General features: G+C 43.4%; 7 non-coding genes across 7 annotated transcripts; 5 read left to right on the top strand and 2 right to left on the bottom strand.

Annotated features, from left to right (window-relative positions):
* Positions 1-4,337: 4,337 nt before the first annotated feature.
* On the bottom strand, positions 4,338-4,410 carry trnav-aac (transfer RNA valine (anticodon AAC)). Its single transcript has one exon. It is a non-coding gene; the product is annotated as a tRNA-Val (tRNA).
* A 334-nt stretch (positions 4,411-4,744) lies between these two features.
* On the bottom strand, positions 4,745-4,816 carry trnaq-uug (transfer RNA glutamine (anticodon UUG)). The gene has a single exon. It is a non-coding gene; the product is annotated as a tRNA-Gln (tRNA).
* Positions 4,817-7,617: 2,801 nt separating this feature from the next.
* Positions 7,618-7,691, top strand: trnat-ugu (transfer RNA threonine (anticodon UGU)). The gene has a single exon. It is a non-coding gene; the product is annotated as a tRNA-Thr (tRNA).
* Positions 7,692-7,995: 304 nt separating this feature from the next.
* On the top strand, positions 7,996-8,070 carry trnat-ugu (transfer RNA threonine (anticodon UGU)). Its single transcript has one exon. It is a non-coding gene; the product is annotated as a tRNA-Thr (tRNA).
* A 261-nt stretch (positions 8,071-8,331) lies between these two features.
* Positions 8,332-8,405, top strand: trnat-ugu (transfer RNA threonine (anticodon UGU)). Its single transcript has one exon. It is a non-coding gene; the product is annotated as a tRNA-Thr (tRNA).
* Positions 8,406-10,544: 2,139 nt separating this feature from the next.
* Positions 10,545-10,618, top strand: trnat-ugu (transfer RNA threonine (anticodon UGU)). The gene has a single exon. It is a non-coding gene; the product is annotated as a tRNA-Thr (tRNA).
* A 618-nt stretch (positions 10,619-11,236) lies between these two features.
* trnat-cgu (transfer RNA threonine (anticodon CGU)) lies at positions 11,237-11,310 on the top strand. The gene has a single exon. It is a non-coding gene; the product is annotated as a tRNA-Thr (tRNA).
* The last annotated feature ends 6,153 nt before the right edge of the window (positions 11,311-17,463 follow it).

Below are 17,463 nucleotides of genomic sequence, written 5' to 3'. Positions count from 1 at the left end.
AATGGAACCTGGAAAGTGAAATTGAATTTAATCTGTGCGTAAAAACTAAACTAACTAGATGCTTTGCTGCTTGCACTAATGAGCTTTCGTATGCAGACTCATAGAGTCACGCACTAACACCGCATAAAATGCTAACGGGTCGACCCAGGCCGGCACCCCAGTTCCCACTTGAGCAGGTGCAAACAGAGTGGACAGCTTATATGAAGCAATTAACTGCAATCCACAGGACAATCTATCTACAGAAGGAGAACAGACTTGAGTCTCAAACAGCTGGTTGAGAGGCCAGTGGTGCCAGGCGACCAGGTGCACATCAAAGTGTTCCGAAGGAAGTGGCTTGAGCCAAGACGAGAAGGACCGTACACAATGGTGCGAGCAACATCAACAGCAGTTCAAATGGAAGGTAGCAACACATGGTACCATTAGAATCACTGCACTAAGGTTCGGACCAAAGACACAGACGGAGTCCGAGGGAAAGGATGAACGAAAGGAAGAGGTTAAGATTTCTGACACTGTGAGACACTAATGAGCATCCAGGTGTGGGTGTTGGCCGACAGCATGGGCTCAGGAGAACGAAGCCTGGAAATGTTGGACGGGATCCCGCAAACAGGAGAGGCTGGAAGGGTCCCGTGATGAAGCCACCCCGCAGGGAAGTAGCCAGCCTGGGTCAGATGAGTATGATGCAACAATACACACCCACTCAGACCATGCCACGCCACAAACTTTGCCAGCAATACACACTAGAGCTAGTCGTGAAGAGGTATCTGCTAAGCTTGAATTTAAGTTCATGGAAGAAACGATTTGAGGAAGTGTGGATCATGGGTCCGGTGGAGGAGACGACCAAATCACCGCCTCTGGACGCCACGACAAAGGGGCAATCTGGTAAGATCATGTCAGATTGGGTCAGAAGGAGTTGTTCACAATGGTTGTAAGAATAGAAAGATTTTTTGGGGAAGTCTAGGGGGATTTGATACTATTAGCACTACAGGACAGAATAATCATGTTAATCCAAGAACAGACGGAGTGTACATGCACAGGTGGAGTCGGGAAAACAGGGTAACTGTGGAAAATGGGTTAAGGCAGCACAGGATATGTGGTATAGATGGGCATGGTACACTACGAGAGAACTGACAGCGACGGAGTGTCTCATATGCGCAGACGCTCCAGGAGCATTGCCTGTTGTTGTTCTAGAGCCACACACCTTCAGGGACTGTGCGGTGGTCCAGCAACAGGAATGCTGAGAAGGTAGGTTCACATCGGAAGAGGATAAATGGTTATTGTTTCCTATGTGGGGTATTAAGTGCAGATTGATGTTTGGGCAAAAATAAATTACATAGTTATTTTCAAAATAAGGGAGGGCCACAAATTGGAGTCTTCTTGATTAAGTTTAATCTGAGTACATCACAGGATGGGCCTCCCGCAGATTATAGAGTAGATTACGATGGTGAGTTTGTATGCTTTTGGAACTCGCGTAGGTAATACTACTGTTAAATGAAAACAAGATTTATTAGGATTTATTTATTTGGATCAATAATGCGAAAATATAGAAATGATAATTTTAACGCTATATCTTTTTGGGGATCAGACACACCCTGTAGCTGGGAGTTACTGGATGTGTGGAGGTCATGTTTTGTTAAATGTGTTACCCAACAGGTGGATAGGCCTGGGTGCACTGGTGAGGAAGAACACATCGGTTGTGTTAGTGTATGACAAGGTAAACGAGATGCAAGGTTTGGATGTAGGAGGAGGGGGAGTTAGAGATCTAGTGGTGACTACATCAGGGATAAGCACGTTTACTTGGATGCAATATGACAGCCGAGAGGGATTCCTTTCGAGTTCAAAGCTCGCAGGGAGATTGCAGCTGGATTTGAGGCTGGTTTGCAGGGGATCATAATTAACAAAATGGTGAGTGGATTAATTACATATAATACAACCAACAGAGAATTCTTAGCTACACGAGGGAAGGGTTTGCAGGCTTTGGAGAACAACTACATGAGACGAGTATGATGGCTTGGTAGAACAGACAAGTTTTAGAACGGTTTGGAACGGTTACAACAGCCGTGAAGAAGTTCAGAGAACGGAGAGAGGAGCTGACGTGTGATGCTGGGGGAGGTGAACGGTGGTGGACTGGTCTGTTTGGGATTTTGGGAGAAGGGGGAGCGATGACAGTTAAGGCGGGAATAGCAATATTGTTGATAGTGATAATGGTCTCCCTATTGGGGTGTTGCATTATACCCATTCTGAGAAGGTGTTTGCTGCAAGTGATGTTCGAACAAACAGCGGAAGGAATCTGGAGGCAGATGACCATGCGAGACCAGGTCTAAGGACCAACGCATGGGAGAGCGGGTCAACGAATGAAGGTTACCAACGGACGGTTCACAAGTTTCTTTCCTCGAGGGTGGAACCAAGGTTAGTCTAATAGGGAGAAGAGATGCTGAAGATCTCTTTGATTGGGAGTGACGTACTGGCGACCTCTCCTCCCAGAGTTAGCTTAGCAGTTCCAGACCCAGCCGGACGGATGTTCGGCCAGAAGCAGACGACACCAGAGTACAGGAGATGGGACGGGACTGGAAGAGCTGCATTACATTGCATTTTATTATTATTTGTTGTGTGCTAATCCATAATTTTGTGTATTGTACTTGGTACAAAACTGTGATTAACTGAATTGATGGTGGTGTATTCAGTCTATGTGTATTATCAATCAAAACTGATCACTGATATGTGCATTGCCAATTGTGTTAGTCAACTGTTCGGAGTGCGACCTTGGTAAAGTGGTCGGTCGCCAAGTGGGGTGGGGCCGTAGGTGAGTTTTCCCAAGATAAGAACATGAGTTACGAAAGTAGCAGCCGGTGGGTTTTTCGCACCTATGCACTGCGAACAGTGGACAAGTGTGATGGCAATGTAAAACTTGTAGTGTTGTTGGATTCAATATCGTTTAATTTAATTTAATCATTTAATGTGATTCGGGTACACATATATGTATTCCTTTTCATTTATTCAAAATGGTCCCGTTGATTGATATTGTAGAATTATTAGAATAATTTAGTGTTGATTATGTGAATTAATTATTAATTAACTATGTGGGATGATTTTCTTTTATTTTAGATTATTTCTTTATTAAATCACTGATAAGTGATTTCAGGGGGGACTATGTGGGAGAAGGATGTCATGACATGCTCATGACTTCTGGCCTAGTTACATCCTGGGCCTTGTTGACTGGTTCAGAATATTGTTGATAGTTAGAATGAGCGTGTTTATGATAAACTGCAAAAGCTAGGCGCCTCCAGAGAGGGCCACGTACACTTGTTATGATAAAACGGTATAAAAGGGTGTCACCAGATGAGCTCGTCGGACATTTTGTACATTCTGTGTGCACATTTGCTGTGACGGTTTGTTCAATAAACTTCCCAATGGACGGCTGACCAACGCGGGATTCGACTCTAATTTCTCCACAACATTAGGCGAACGTGACAACCACTACACTACGGAAACCGGCGCAATGCCTATTCACTAGTGTTCCGGAAGCCAAAGAATGAGGTAAGTTTTCCCAAATTTTGTTGCTCGCGGAAAGAGTTTGTGGAGTTGCAACAAATTGAGTCAGAAGTGGGATTGTAACACACTCCTCTGGGAGAGCATGGATAAATAGAAGCATGGTAAATGAATATGCAAGAAGAAACCAAAAAAGATTCAACTAGCAACACAGAGGTGTGACATCACATACCACAGATCCTCTCAGCTGGAATTGAGCACTGGTGTCATTTCACAACTGACTAGCCTACTCAACTGATCTTCTTTCCAGAACGCAACCATGACAGCACACACCTGAAAGTTCCACCGAGATTTGAACTTGGATCACTGGATTCAGAGTCCAGAGTGCTGACCTTTACACCATGGAACTCCTTCCGCAGTCAATTTACGCTCTCAGTCATGCAAATGCTTGACAATGAAAGGGTTTTAACGACGTGATTTTTTTTTGTCAATTTTTCAGTGATACTCTTACAGCTTGTATTCTCAGAATTCGCACGACAGTCAAGCAACACATTCTGTATCTTCTTCAATGGTCAAAGGTTAGAATCAGCCTGTCAAGCGGAGGAACAGGGTTCGATTCCTTGACGGAAGGCTGCCATTTTCGCTCAGCAGCTAGGGATTCGCCAAAGTCCGTTTCACACCATAGCATCAGAAAATCTTTTAAAAACCTGCAAAAATTGACTTTACATGTCAACAATAGCAGATGAGGCTCCCCTCCTATCCATAATTATGAATATGTTGATGTTCCTATCATTAATGTGCAGTCATACATCTTCACACAAGGATGAAATAAATAATGGAGGAGCAAGTAATGTTTCCGCCCAGTTTCGAACTGAGGACCTTTCGCGTGTTAGGCGAATGTGATAACCGCTACACTACGGAAACTGAAGCCATGCCTATTCACTAGTGTTCCGGAATCCAAAGAATGAGGTAAGTTTTCCCAAATTTTGTTGCTCGCGGAAAGAGTTTGTGGAGTCGCAACAAATTGAGTCAGAAATGGGATTGTAACACACTCCTGTGGGAGAGCTTGGATAAATAGAAGCATCGTAAATGAATATGCAAGAAGAAACCAAAAAAGATTCAACTGGCAACACAGAGGTGTGACGTCATATACCACAGATCCTCTCAGCTGGAATTGAGCACTGGTGTCATTTCACAAGTGACAAGCCTACTCAACTCATCTTGTTTCCAGAACGCAACAATGACAGCACACACCTTAAGGTTCCACCGAGATTTGAACTCGGATCACTGGATTCAAAGTCCAGAGTGCTGACCTTTACACCATGGAACCCCTTCCACAGTCAATTTACGCTCTCAGTCATGCAAATGCTTGACAATGAAAGGGTTTTAACACCGTGATTTTTTTTGTCAATTTTTCAGTGATACTCTTACAGCTTGTATTCTCAGAATTGGCACGACAGTCAAGCAACACATTCTGTATCTTTGCTGGTCAAAGGTTATAATCCGCCTGTCAAGCGGAGGAACAGGGTTTGATTCCTTGATGGAAGGTTGCCGTGTGATTGCTGCTGCTTGTGCTTTTTTGTTTGTTCGTTTCTGTGTTTGTTCTCTGCTTGTCTGCTTACAGGTGCTCCTGGTGCCTCTAAGGCTGGATTCCCCACAAAAGCCTTGGATTGTCTTCAGTTTTGTTTTTACAGGTGTAGCAGCTGGTTTTCTGATTTTTCATTGTTTTTTATGTTTGTCTCTTCATATTTCTGTTCCTTTTTTTCCCTTCTTCGCTCTCCCTCTCTCTCTGTCCCCCGGTCCGGTTCGGCACTATCACACTATCACATCATGTTAAGTATTGTAACAAAAATAAATAAATAAAAATAAGGAGTTGATGGAGGGGGCTGCACGGTGGTGTGGTGGTTAGCACAGTCGCCTCACAGCAAGAAGGTTCCAGGTTCAACACCCAGCCGGGGCCTTTCTGTGTGGAGTTTGCATGTTCTCCCCGTGTATGCGTGGGTTCTCTCCGGGTACTCTGGCTTCCTCCCACTGTCCAAAAAATTGTCCTTGAGTGTGAGTGTGAGTGTGAGTGTGCATGGTTGTTTGTCTCTATGTGGCCCTGCGATGGACTGGCAGGGTGTACCCCACCTCTCGCCCATTGACTGCTGGGATAGGCTCCAGCGACCCGACCAACGGATTCAGCGGTATAGATAATGGATGGATGGAAGGAGTTGATGGGCATCAAGGGGAGCTTTACATTCATAAAGCTTCCCTTGGTATAGCAAATGTGTTTGGCATAAACAGTATTCAGATTACAATTCTGCTGCCATAATGCTGGACAGGACAAGGGGTTTAAAAAAAAAAAAGAAGTGAGTGCTCATCAAACACAGCAGTCCCCAGGTCAGAGCCAGCCTTCTTTAGCAGTTTGCTCAGTTTCTTTGAGTCGCTGGCTCTGATGCTGCTGCCACAGCAGATGGTGCTGAAGAAAGATGCACTCTGCACCACAGACTCATAAGAGATATGCAACAGGTAAACTCCCAGGTGTTCCTCAGCCACCTCTTCTCCTGGGATGGAGACGCTGTTTGGCTTATTGGTGCTCCTCCTAAAATCAGCAGCTGAGGTGATTATTCCCACACCAGGCCACACAGTGGTTGACCACCTCCCTGCCTCTTGTCCTTCCTTCCCTGGTTACCTGTCAGATTTAAAAAAATAACTGACATTATTCTGTCTTGGGAAACACTGCTGGTGGAAAACATGATACTGGCTGCTGAAAAACTGGCAGAAGTGGACCTTCCAACGTGACAGTGACAGGAAGTAATCAGCTGAAGTCGTCCAGAGATTAACAGAGAACACAAATCAACATTCTGGAATCCGGACTTCACTTCCATCCAGAATCTGTGGTTGGAACCACAGACCAGAAGAGACAGAACAGAAGCCTTCACAAAGCTGTGATGTCATCACTGTAGTGACATCACAATCGATGTCATCTCTGATCTTGTTTGACATCACAAAGTTAATACAGGCCAGACATTTTCACTGCTTTTTCACAGCTGGTCAGGAGTTTATCTGAAGAAACACGTCCAGTTTTTGAAGCAGATTTGAAAGTCACAGCAAACGGTTTTCACATCGCCTAAAAAACACTTAATTACTATCTGAAATAATCATTTTAACAAGCACTTAGAAACAACGCTTACTTACTATCTTAAAAAGTCATTTTGATTTTAAGTTCTTAAAAACAACAAGCAAAATGAGTCAAACCAAGAAATCATCTCCTCCACTTCAGTGGTGTGACATGGCAGACGACGATTTGCCCGAGGGTTTCTACATGTGTCCCATTACTTTTGGCAGTAAGGAAAGTTATGAGGAACCCAGCAACTGTTGGAAAAAGAACAACCCCAGGTCTCTGCTGCAGCTGGGACTCCTCACTCAGAGGATGTCCAGCTCCTGCAGGATCATCTCCAGGCCTCCGTAGTTCCTCCAGTCAAGTGGAAGTTTCCAGTTTCACAAACCGAGGGGATTCCCTCTAACGCCTCTGCTGCCGACCGAGATTATGGATCAGAGAAATGACAGAACTCTTACCGACAGAAGAATGACAAGATCAGCTATTTATAGCATGGGATGGATATTCTCAGGACAAAGCTGCTGAAGAAACATTTCTTTCTGACAGGAGAAAAAGACAGAAGAGTGGCAGCAGAGAGCGGCTGCTCCATGACTGAGGAAAAACTAAAGAAGGTGCAAAACTGTTTGACGTGTGAGCGGCATCTCCGTCAAAAGTGTGAGCAGGAGCTCAAGCAGTGCAACCGAGTCCCTGCAGGATTGTGTGAAACTCTGAAAGCAGCAGCAGCAGAAAGTGAATATCAGTCAGTTCTGAAAGAGGCAGAGAGCTGGAAAGAGCAACTGAAAGAAAAGAGCCACGTTGGTGGAGCGGAACTCTCTCTTAGATTAGCCAGAACTATCGAGAAAAGCCAGGCTTTCTGCGAATCCAGCTTCTAAATAGCACACAGCTTTTAAAGTCTCATTTATGCCTATTTTATGCTTTCAGCGAATCCAGCTCCGTGGAACACCCCTCAGGACTTCCAAAACTTCCAGACTTCCAAACTGGGTTCCAGTTCCTGCTCTTTATTCTTTCATCAGTTTTATGAACCATGTGGTGCTGTGGCTTAGTTGGTCAAAGTGCCTGTCTTGTAAACAGGAGATCCTGGGTTCAAATCCCAGCAGTGCCTTAAGGTGTTATTATGTACGTCAACATGGTGCCATAACTGTTTTCAGGAGTGCTTCAGGAGTGCTGGACTTCCAAAACAGTCTGTACTTGGAGGCACTTCATCTCATGGTTTTAACTATTCTTGAGTTACAGAAAATTAAACTGGGACTATATCCAATGTTTTCACATATAGAGATAATTTGAATAACATCAAGCCCTGATTTATGCAGAGATCACATGAATATAGGAAATAAATCACAAAAACCACTTCCTGAGGTGGATCCAGTTCCTGCTCTTTATTCTTTCATCAGTTTTATGAACCATGTGGCGCTGTGGCTTAGTTGGTCAAAGTTCCTGTCTTGTAAACAGGAGATCCTGGGTTCATAATCCCAGCAGTGCCTGTGGTCCTTCAGAGCTAGCAATGACTTGGCATGAGAAACTGGTTGTTATCAGGGTTCTACTGAATGCTTTACATTGTTGGTCTTCATCAAATGATGGACCTTTCAATTCGCATCATGGTTATTATGAGTCTGTTCTTTTGTCAGACTTGATAAAAAAGTTTTTCGAAGTCACAGTTAGTCTTGGGAGAGTCTCTGGAGCTCGTTTCCTGAAATTGATCCAGTTCCTGCTCTTTATTCTTTCATCAGTTTTATGAACCATCTGGCGCTGTGTTTTAGTTGGTCAAAGTGCCTGTCTTGTAAACAGGAGATCCTGGGTTCAAATCCCAGCAGTGCCTTAAAGGCCTACAGAAAGCTGACACTACACCCAATACATAATGATAATACATACACAGAGGAACAATAATGATCATTGGACTCTACACCAAAACATTTCATAAACGCATGAAATTTGAGATTTTGAATTTGCCGCTAGGAAACCTCCTAGAAAATCCGTGTGACGTCACACGTGCCATGGTTTTTCCTGGCTGCCGTGTTGCCGATTTAGCGACTTTGTCAGAAGACAGAAGCACTGCAGGACGGCGGCAACCCGGCATACCGTCATTTCCTGTCAAAACGGTAGTTTCAAGCTAGCTACAACGAGGGTAGGTTCACTTCCTGTTTTCAAAACAAAAGCACCTTTTTTTTTATCGTAATGGCTTTCCCTATGATAAAAGGCAACGGGTATTTTATTTTGTCAAAATAACCGGAAGTGCGTTGCTCAATGCGGCTAGCTTTAGCAGCGCCGAATTCGTCGGAACAAAATATTTTGTCAGGTTTTCAACACGTTGGGGATCTAAACGACTACTTTCTCACCTGAAAAGTTTCAAATGTTGCGGGGACAGAGGAAGCAGAGAGACCTGCGGTCTTGTGTCTGTGTCTCCCTGTCCGCCTGCCTCCTCTCTGGTGAAATCAGCCGGAGCCATCCAGCCGTGTTCAGCTCCCTGCGGTGCGGACACTCAGGGGGAATCCACCTGGCGGAGAGCGGACACACCGCGGGATGGTTGCCCTGAAATCAGCCGACAGAGCGATCATCAAGAGCCCCGACGTGGACATGATCGCTCTGCCGGCTGATTTCCACTCTCCACCTGGCAGAGTGTGTCCGCTCTCCGCCAGGTGGATTCCTGTCCGACCGCAGGTCTCTCTGCTTCCTCTGCCCCCGGTGGTGTGAGCTGCTGCTGCTGAGGGCCAGTGTTGCCAAAAAAAAATCACAATAAGTAGCTATTGGCTCTCTGAAAAGTCGCTAGAAGTCGCTAGATTGCGTCATGACGTCATAAGTGACGTAACCACGCCCATATTATATATTTTCGCTCCTACCCGAGCCGAAATCAGCCGGCCTGAAGCTGATTTCAGCTCTAAACTCTGTAAACTTTAGCAACATTTGAAACTTTTCAGGCCAGAAAGTAGTCGTTTAGATCCCCAACGTGTTTAAAACCTGCCAAAATACCGGCTATTTACAATTTTGTTCCGACGAATTCGGCGCTACTAAAGCTAGCCGCAGTGAGCAACGCACTTCCGGTTATTTTGACAAAATAAAATACCCGTTGCCTTTTATCATGGGAAAGCCATTACGATAAAAAAAAGGTGCTTTTGTTTTGAAAACAGGAAGTTGTAGCTAGCTTGAAACTGCTGTTTTGACAGGAAATGACGGTATGCCGGGTTGCCGCCGTCCTGCAGTGCTTCTGTCTCGGCTTGTATGGTGTCGCGGGGCAACTGATTTGTCACTCATAAAACAAGTTAAATTGTCGCTAGATTCAGCCAGATTGAGTCCGAAAGTCGCTAGATTATTTTTTTTGTCGCCAGAGATGGCCAAAAGTCGCTAAATCTAGCGACAAAGTCGCTAAATTGGCAACACTGCTGAGGGCAACACACGCACTTCGTACATCTACTCGCAATAAAAACTGCACTGAACCCAACGTTTTATATTTCCAAGCGACGTCCCGCGGCACACATCGAAATTTGCCGTGAAGAAGCTGTCCAGGTCTGGCAAACTGCTGGCTTCGCTACTGGAACTACTGGTATCAGACATGTTTATTGTTTAGTGCACTCGTGACGTCACGCACCTGTCGTCGGTTTGCCAAAATTCGAATCAAAAGTGGTGATAGTTTATTGGGTCTAATCAGGACTATCCAGGGACCTAAAATTATTTTAAAATCATAAAACAATTCCATGGTATATAAGGAATCGATCTGCCATTTCAGTTTTGTGCAAAAAATAACCTCTCTGTAGGCCTTTAAGGTGTTATTATTTACATCAACATGGTGCCATAACTGTTTACAGCAGTGCTTCAGGAGTGCTGGACTTCCAAAGCAGTCTGTACTTGGAGGCACTTCATCTCATGGTTTTAACTATTCTTGAGGTACAGAATCACAAAAAACATTTTCTGAGGTGGATCCAGTTCCTGCTCTTTATTCTTTCATCAGTTTTGTGAACCATGTGGCGCTGTGGCTTAGTTGGTCAAAGTGCCTGTCTTGTAAACAGGAGATCCTGGGTTCAAATCCCAGCAGTTCCTGTGGGCCATCAGAGCTAGCTATGACTTAGCATATAAAACAGCTTATTATCAGCTTTCTACTAAATCCTTTTCACTGGTCCACTTAATGAAAGTGCGTATAAATAGCACACAGCTTTTAAAGTCTCATTTATGCCTATTTTATACTTTCAGAGTGTAATTTTCCTCCGTTCACATAACAAGTCAATTGGTTAGGGTACAGTACGGTGGAGGTTCTCCTCCTGTTACACTACATAACATCAAAATTAATGTACAAACTGTGAAATAGTCAGAGTTAGAGTAAAAGCTGAGGGCAGGACGTCATTTCCTTGAAATATGTAGCGGAAAATAATACTCAAAAGCATAAAAAAAGCCTTGTAAACACAGTAAATGAGTTGGCGTGTAATAAGTACACCGCTTCATGAGATCTGGCTGTAACTGGTGAAAGTGCCTTCCTCATGAACACCAGGGTCTGAGTTGAAGACCCAACAATATCTGCTAAATATGATGAAGTTTTGAACCAATTGGAGGCACTTCTACTCATGGCTTTAACTATTCTTGAGGTACAGAATTACAAAAACCACTTCCTGAAGTGGATCCAGTTCCTGCTCTTTATTCTTTTATCAGTTTTATGAACCATGTGATGCTGTGGCTTAGTTGGTCAAAGTGCCTGTCTCGTAAACAGGAGATCCTGGGTTCAAATCCCAGCAGTGCCTGTGGTCCATCAGAGCAAGCTATGACTTAGCATGAGAAACTGGTAGTTAGCAGGGTTCTACTGAATGCTTTGCATTGTTGCTCTTCATCAAATGATGGACCTTTAAATGAGCATCATGGTCATTTTGAGTCTGTTCTTTGGTCAGACTTGATAAAAAAAAATTTTTGAAGTCACAGTTAGTTTTGGGAGAGTCTCAGGACCTTGTTTCCTGAAATGGATCCAGTTCCTGCTCTTTATTCTTTCATCAGTTTTATGAACCATGTGGCCCTGTGGCTTAGTTGGTCAAAGTGCCTGTCTAGTGTAAAAATTGGCTTTGTTCTTAGACATTATGAATGAAATAGTCTCAGTACTTTTCCATGATGACCTAAAGTGATCCAGGAGTAGGGAGACAAAACAATTGGGAAAGCAAGGGCAGATTCACACGTACACATTGTTTTGGGCTGATCCAGAGAATATGACGAAGCATATTGGACCTACTCATGTCCAATCGTACTCGGTCGAGTGTGAGTCCAACCTATGAGGCTATAAATACAAATGATAACCGGAAGTCGAGGTGCAGTCTGACGGACTTCCTGCGGGATATGATATGCTTTGACGTTCCGGATCAGAATGCTGAACAGACGTTCAGCCAAGAGGAGAACCGAGCACCAAGCAGTGACAGGATTGGACCAGAAGAGACTACATGACATCATAAAAAATTGTATTTGTTCATCTGTTGTATTTCATGTAATCATTAAGCTGATTAATCATTTTGTGGGTATAAAACAACCAATCATTAGTATGACCATTGCCAGTGGGGTGACTCGGCTGTTTGGAGCGGGACCTTAGACTTTGAAAGGTAATGAGTTGGTCGGTCGCCAAGTGGAACTGGGGCCATAGGAGAATTTTTTTTTACGTGATAATTTTTGATAAATCAGTGTTGTGTGTTGTAATGGTACTTGTGGGGGAGCAAGGCCTTGTGAACCACATAGAGTTTTAGGCCATTATGAACAAAGAGTCCACACAGAGGATGGGTTCGGGGCCACATACACACAATACATATAGCGAAATATTATTTTCTACATATAATCTATTAAGAAATGTGCTCATTTGCGGAGTTATTATCAGTTGAGTGAGGAAGGTTTTAAACTTACTAGAAAAGAGTCTCTATTTCTAGAATCTTGATCAATACTCCTGATATAGAAGGTTTTTTGCTAACGCATTAGAATTGTTTTCTACTATTTCCACATGCCTGTGCAATGAAGACTTGCTTGCTGCTGTAATTGCTACAGCAGCACCAACATGGAGATGAATGAATATTGTAGTGGTTTGGAGCCGGCATATAGGGAAAGGTATTTGGCGTTAGTTGAGAAATACATTGGGCGTGACCCATACTTAAAGCTGCGGTCGGCAGCTTTTTTTTAGTCTTATTAGCTTGAACTGTCATGGGATTCTGGAAGTAGAATATAAAATAGGCTGTTTAGGAAAAATAACGAAATCTGTAGCTCCCTCTGAAGCCTGTAATCTTGCTTGCAAAAACCGAGCGCTCCCGGCTGTTTTTAACCAATCAAGTTAGGGTGGAGGAATCCTACCTGTCAATCACAGCTTGTGCACACGCTGCTGAGCGTGAGTCTGCCCCAGCTTGTGTGCGCTCACACTGGTGTGAACTCACGTGCACAACCTCGTCCACAGAGGGGGAGGGGTTTGGGGGGCGATTCGGAGCTTGTTAGAGGTTGGGGGAGGGACCTGAAAGTTGTATCAGTTCGAATTTTCCGACTTTAGACTCGTAATTTTGAAAACCTGCCGACTGCAGCTTTAATGAAAATGTCCGAATTTTCGCAAGACCGGAACGATTTGCCGAATATAGAGGCTGTGGACATAACGAGCTACCTGGTTCTCCAGACGTCTTACTACACCAAGCAACAGATGAAGGCCCACAAAAGTGTGGAGGCATACAACTATTACCACAGCGGATGGATCAGCAAACTCGGAGTAAAACGTCTACAGAATGATTGTGTTTTGGTGTTGGCCAGGGTCAGTTTGTTTTCTGTGTTGTTTATGGTGCATTATACCAATGGAAAATGCAGTGTGTAGTGCAGGGCTGGGCAGTAAAGCAGAACTTAACATGTTGAATGCCGAGCTGTGAATGTTGGCACTCAAATAACAATCAAAAATGTTTATGTTTTGATAAAATGCCGAGATCCAAATATCCAAATGCTGACATTGTGTCTTTGTTAGCCTAATGCACAAGAGAGAGAGAGAGAGAGATTCTGTTGTCAAGAACTTGGGAGCTAATGTGCACTGTTAGCACTTAAGCACTTCGTGGATACTACTGAAACGCGAAGATTGTGACGATGTGACAAATTTGTTTTGTTTAGATCAACCACTCTCAGAGATCGCATGAAACACCGATGGCGGTGTCTTTGCTCTGTGTTTTGGTAACCCAGCTTGACCGTCGGAGCCCAGTCCACTGACTCAGTAGCTAACAACGCGCTGAGGCAGCCTTCAAAACAAAGCCCAAACATAGCCCGTATTACATTACTGTTGATTGGCATTTAACAACATAACACTTTACTGCACTACCACTAAACAGTTAGATTTCGCACATACCTTTGACGAAGTGGTCACCGCAGACACGAGCATTTGCAGATTCAGTTCCTCCAGTCTGTAAACGTAGGTTGGCTATCCACTTTTGGCGGCGTTGTTTTATTAGTTTTTTCCATTTCTCACCTCTATGGGCGATAACCTTAGGTACTCGATAGTAACCCTTTCCCTTCTCTCAGTGTGACCGATTGCTACATCCAAAAACGCCACAAAACTGAGGCATTTTGGGTAAAAAAGTGGCAGACAAAACACAGTGTTTTCAATGGGATCCAGCTTCAGTTGCTCACCACTTAGGTTCCAGTGTTGTGCGTGAACGAGTTCAAAAGAACGCTTTCATTGAACACGCTCATTTTTTCGTGAACGTTGAACTGAACGCAACACATTTTTTAATAAAGAACTTGAACGTAAATTAGTTCACATTATGTGTCATGAACGGCAGACATTGTAAATGAACGTTGGAATTTGTTTTCCATTGAAAACTGAGTGACATCTGTTTTCTGTTTTGAAACGCAACAAGAGAAATTCCTCCCTCCTGTATTCTCGCTAGTGCCGCTTAAATCATGTATCACCAGACAGAAATGGTTTTGACATTGGGTGTGCAATGCATTGCGGGCAACGTAGTGTCCAGCTGAGAATAGTTGAATAACATACTGGCTTCCGCACGACTTTACCCGTGATTAATTGCGCGCGGAGGGCTGGAGGAGCGAGAGAGAGAGAGAGAGAGAGAGAGAGCAATGACGAGAGTGAGAGAAAGCGCTGCAATTTTTAAAAAAAGGTTAGTGGAAGTGATGGCACGGAGACAGACACCGATTCTCCTTATGAACATTTAAAACAATTTTACACTCTTGCAAACCAAGACCCCGACGGCAAAAATCTTACTTTTCTGTGTAAGATATGTCCACCTGCGCAGCAAAAACAAGTTAGGGCATCAACAACGTCCTTCTCGAATTTGAAACGGCACATTGAGTTAAAACATCCATCCAGTGTGAATGCATATATGCACGCCCTCGATGGTCATAAGGGAGGAAAGGGAAAAAAGACCCCCTGCCAACCCCAAACGCAAATGACACTGCCAACTGGTCTACCTTGTCTGTACTGCTGCAAGTTTCATCACCTGGTAAGAAACCCACAATTGCAGTGTCATGAGCAATGTCTACAATGAGCAGTTTCAAAGAACATATAGTGATTTCTAGCTCGTAGTGTGAAAAAAAGTATTTATTTGAATATCTCACGAAAAACGTAAAATGAACTGAACTTTGAACTAGTTCAGAATTAAAATTGTGGACTTTGAACGTGAACTGTTCACTTTGAGCATGTATGAACTGAACTTGAACTAGTTCAGAAAAGCTGTGAACTGGAACAACACTGTTAGGTTCGCGCGCTTAGAAAATACGGAAGTGAAGTCAAGAGAAACCCTCCTATAAACACTTCATTTTCAATTGAATTACTCCGGTCCATTCTTGAATTAAGGAACCAAATCTAACAATAGATAAAAATGTATTTGCAAGGAATTTCTATTTAATTTCTACCTAATTTGAGCATTTACATGGCTTTGAAGTGAAAGAGTACGACACTCTGGGACAGACCACATTCACTGCATAAATGTGAAGCCTCATTTTTGTGGGCAAATCACTCTCAGATCACCTCAAAGGAGTCACTCCTGATTCTTGTGCTCAAAAGTGCTTCTCTTTGGGGTTGTCTTGGTAGTGAAAATGTACAAGATCTGAAACTTTGAAACAAAATGGATTACTTCTAGGGATGACATGTGATTTTCCAAGTCAAATAGAAGATCAATATTGTGGTCACGATTAGAATGACACTTATTTTCTATCAGAAGCGAGACTTTGTCATGATAAGTGCCCTAATAGAAACACTGAGCTGTTCCTCATTATAGTAAGTGCTTCTTGTTGGGGTAGTTTCATGACCTGCAGATCTTCCTTATGTGAGCTGAACGGCGAGCTCACCGTTATCCACTTTTTTTTGAGAACATGGTGGAAAGTCGTGTTAAGTTTGGGTGAGATTCTGAACAGACTCCTTCGGCGATTGAAGACTGTCTTCCAAAGAATAAGAAATGATCTCAAGTAGTCGTGTGGATACCTCAGTAGGACATGCACTTCAACTTTATGCACATTCTTTGGAGAAAATGGTGGAAAGTGCATGAGGTTGGGGTGGGATTCTTGCCTCACTGTATGATGAATCCAGACTCTTAAATCTTTCCACAGTGTGGGGAGCCAATTTACAATCCACCCACTTTTTCTGTCTCTTACACTTGATACCAGACTGTACATTTGGTTTTGTCTTGTTTTGAAGTACGTGTGATGGAACTCCAACTGGAGGCTTCCTCCGTCAAACAAGTTTCATGGAGCAAACTTGCAGAAAGCTGATTGATCACTCATCAACACCTAACTGCCCTCATGTCTGCATTCATTCCAAAACGATTCTTCTTTGAATGGTTGTTTAATGGCCCATTGCCTTGACCATAGAAACCTTGTGGAAAAGGAAGGTGGAGTTTGTTGGAACCACAAACACTGAGCATATAAACTGGGCAACTCTGTTTAACACACTCACCCAGTTGGAAACGCAACGTGGAGGACACAAGAAAGTGAAAGTGAAAGTGAAGAAACTGGAGCCAGGAGAAATTCATGTAAGAAAAAAATCTGATTCACTGTCTGTGCTGACTTGTGTTTGAGTTCAGGAAGTGCTTCTGGTTGGGGCGATTGTACACGACAAATGCTATTGACTGTAACTGAAGCTAGCAGATGAGTGTATCACATGGAGACCACCTCAAACAGACACACTGATGGTTCTTGATTTCATAAGTGCTTCTCTTTTGGGGTTGTTTCGCTTGTGAGATTTTCTTCAATAAGACATGACTGTTCTTTCCTGAATTTGTCCCCAACATTACCTTAACACAGGCACTGACTACATTTCTTCAAAAAGTAAGTGCTACTTGTTGGGGTAATCTTGCAAACGGCTCTCATTCAAAGATCCTACTACAAAATATGAACTATAGATAAAAATGTATTTGCAAGGAATTTCTATTTAATTTCTACCTAATTTGAGCATTTACATGGCTTTGAAGTGTGCAACACTCTGGGACGGACCACATCCACTGCGTAAATGTGAAGCCTTATTTTTGAGGGCAAATCACTCTCAGATCACCTCAAAGGAGTCACTCCTGATTCTTGTGCTCATTCCAAAACGATTCTTCTTTGAATGGTTGTTTAATGGCCCATTGCCTGGACCTCAGAAACCTTGTGGAAAAGGAAGGTGGAGTTTGTTGGAACCACAAACACTGAGCATATAAACTGGGCAACTCTGTTCAACACACTCACCCAGTTGGAAACGCAACGGGGAGGACACAAGAAAGCATCAACTGGAGCCAGGAGAAATTCATGTAAGAAAAAAATCTGATTCATTGTCTGTGCTGACTTGTGTTTGAGTTCAGGAAGTGCTTCTGGTTGGGGCGATTGTACACGACAAATGCTATTGACTGTAACTGAAGCTAGCAGATGAGTGTATCACATGGAGACCACCTCAAACAGACACAATGATGGTTATTGATTTCATA

This window comes from Odontesthes bonariensis, chromosome 11 (assembly GCF_027942865.1).
Source record: "Odontesthes bonariensis isolate fOdoBon6 chromosome 11, fOdoBon6.hap1, whole genome shotgun sequence".
Taxonomy (NCBI): domain Eukaryota; kingdom Metazoa; phylum Chordata; class Actinopteri; order Atheriniformes; family Atherinopsidae; genus Odontesthes; species Odontesthes bonariensis.
The sequence above is the reverse complement of the archived record's forward strand: the minus strand, read 5'-3'. Positions and strand labels throughout refer to the sequence as shown.